The 3,018-nt window shown below is 48.5% G+C and overlaps 1 long non-coding RNA gene across 1 annotated transcript; it reads left to right on the forward strand.

Annotated features, from left to right (window-relative positions):
- Positions 1-1,479: 1,479 nt before the first annotated feature.
- Positions 1,480-2,963, forward strand: LOC135376932 (uncharacterized). Its single transcript, XR_010417915.1, has 3 exons — positions 1,480-1,659; positions 1,772-2,013; positions 2,126-2,963. It is a non-coding gene; the product is annotated as an uncharacterized LOC135376932 (long non-coding RNA).
- Positions 2,964-3,018: the final 55 nt, after the last annotated feature.

A 3,018-nucleotide genomic window follows, 5' to 3' on the forward strand; every position in this document is an offset into this window, starting at 1 on the left:
CCTCTCCCTTGCCCACGCGTTCAGTTCTTGTTTCACGCCGCCAAATCTAGCTGGTTTTGTCAAACAACAGGCAACGAACTCAGCGATATGCTACAAATATCTACTGGGAGTAGATGCAGAAATATTGAGCCGCGACAAAGCTTTTTTGACGCTCGTGTGGCGGCAGTGACGTCGATTTTGTCGCTTCTCGCGTGTATCTGCCGGGTGTCGCTTGTTATGGGATTCGGGCTTTAGTCAGGAACAGCGACATAATGGGCGACAGTTCTGGTTGAAAACCACTCTGCCGTTTAAAAAGCCTGAAACGAGGGAGTGCCGCGAAATATTCGATGCCGAGTACCGAAACCAAAACCGTGCGCTTCGTGAGCGTATGACCTTCACCGACGGAGGCTTATCTGGGCCGTAAAGCATTTTTGATCTGGTCAGCATATCAGCGCCTGTTTCTAATCATCTTGATCCTTGTACTTCAAGCACTTCCATTCGCTGATTAGTCATCTTGAACCGTGTATAGACACCAGCGACATTCCCCCAGAGGCGGAAGATGCGAAAAGTATCCTGTCACGTGAACACGAGCGCTCAACGTGTCGTCTTCACGTACACTGCTAACCGTGGGGAATATCTTGCTACACAGCCACAAGATATTCCGTAGCAGACGACAGAAAAACGCGCTGACGGTGTCGTCTGCTACGTGTCGTCTGCTAAATCCGCAACATGGCCACTCCCGATGCTCCCGATATTCGGCACAGTGTGAATGCTCAACATAACACGGGACGGAACTTTGTCTCTCCAAGCAGCGTTTTCGCTTTTTCTTCCACTAGAATATTCCGTGAGGATGTCACGCGTGTGAATACACGGGAAGTTACATATTCTGTACGCCTCTTTGAGAGGATGCCCGCCTGGACGCAACTGCAAAAGCGACATCTCTACTGCTCTCAAAGCTGTTTTATAAAAGAAATATAACGAATGAAAACAAACGCCCTATGTATGACGTCATGACGTCATTTACGCCACTCATTCTTACTCGCGGGCGTCCTTTTGTTTGAGATCGTCCCGACTAATTCTCCTGCCCTGCGGTTATACCCCAAATGTAAAATTGGTTTGAGTAGAAATATATGGTTTGCAACGCAGCTCTATACAGGGATGGGTAGAAAATTCAACCTTTCTTTTTTTTTTCTTTTCTTAGAGCGTATGTCTCTGTTTCCTGTGTCTCTCGAATTTTCTATTCCTAAACCCGTACATGTCCGGCACAATCACATACATGCCCATGATTGAAAGGCTCCTGTTCAGAGGGATATGGCAGCGTCTGTATAAAGTACGATGACAGCCCATCGATTGTCTAGCGATTCATTCAATGCGTAATAACTCTGGATAATCCTGGAGGGCTACTGAGGGTAAATATATTGCAGTCACGTGCGTTTCTTTGTACTCGTGCTAGGGATATCTGGTGTAACATCTGGACGGTGTATTCCGTTGGGCGCCAAAGCGGGGCTCGGTCGCACAAGAAAAGACGCGTGTTTAAGCTTGCGTTGCAGATTTTTTCTCGTCTTTTCGTCAGGAGCCACTATGTCCTACCCCGTGGTTGACGACAGCAAGTTCTCGTTTAAACAGAAGCAAATGGTCACAAAGGCTCGCTCTGGATCCGGCATACACATAACAGACACCGTAAGTATCGAACAGTTTTTCCGTGGTCGAATTAGCGGATCCGCTAATTAATCGGCTCCGAGGTAACAGATGACCATAGGCGTATGAGAAATCGCCCTGTTGTTGACCACAGCCTCTTCACCCTTGCAAATGGTCGCGAAGGCTCGCTCTGGATCCGGCATACACATAACAGACACCGTAAGTATCGAACAGTTTTTCCGTGGTCGAATTAGCGGATCCGCTAATTAATCGGCTCCGAGGTAACAGATGACCATAGGCGTATGAGAAATCGCCCTGTTGTTGACCACAGCCTCTTCACCCTTGCAAATGGTCGCGAAGGCTCGCTCTGGATCCGGCATACACATAACAGACACCGTAAGTATCGAACAGTTTTTCCGTGGTCGAATTAGCGGATCCGCTAATTAATCGGCTCCGAGGTAACAGATGACCATAGGCGTATGAGAAATCGCCCTGTTGTTGACCACAGCCTCTTCACCCTTGCAAATGGTCGCGAAGGCTCGCTCTGGATCCGGCATACACATAACAGACACCGTAAGTATCGAACAGTTTTTCCGTGGTCGAATTAGCGGATCCGCTAATTAATCGGCTCCGAGGTAACAGATGACCATAGGCGTATGAGAAATCGCCCTGTTGTTGACCACAGCCTCTTCACCCTTGCAAATGGTCGCGAAGGCTCGCTCTGGATCCGGCATACGCATAACCGACACCGTAAGTATCGAACAGTTTTTCCGTGGTCGAATTAGCGGATCCGCTAATTAATCGGCTCCGAGGTAACAGATGACCATAGGCGTATGAGAAATCGCCCTGTTGTTGACCACAGCCTCTTCACCCTTGCAAATGGTCGCGAAGGCTCGCTCTGGATCCGGCATACGCATAACCGACACCGTAAGTATCGAACAGTTTTTCCGTGGTCGAATTAGCGGATCCGCTAATTAATCCGAGGTAATCGATCCGCTCTGATGTAATAGATGGCTATAGGCGTACGAGAAATCGCCGAGGTTGACCAAGGACGCGCAGTAGCCGACCGCGTGTAATCCACTCTTTGCCAGGGCTCGGAACCGGAATATTTTTTCGGTCCGGTTCGAGTTCGGGTGCAGACATATTGTACCGAAATTATCAGCTTGAACCAGTTCAGTTATATCGGTTCGGTTCGGGTTCGGTTCACGGAGAACCCTCCTCCCTCCCACTCGGACATACACAGACAAAAAGAAAAAAAAAAAAAAAAAGAGAATCGGTCACCTGTCGGGATATTTACGGGGATTGGAATCGTTACTTTTTTTTCGGTCCCGGTTTATAACCGGTTCGTGGGCAGTAATTTTGCTTATATGGAAGCGAGCTTACGCTCACCGTACACTCTAA

This window comes from Ornithodoros turicata, unplaced genomic scaffold (genome assembly GCF_037126465.1).
Source record: "Ornithodoros turicata isolate Travis unplaced genomic scaffold, ASM3712646v1 ctg00001390.1, whole genome shotgun sequence".
NCBI classification, from domain to species: domain Eukaryota; kingdom Metazoa; phylum Arthropoda; class Arachnida; order Ixodida; family Argasidae; genus Ornithodoros; species Ornithodoros turicata.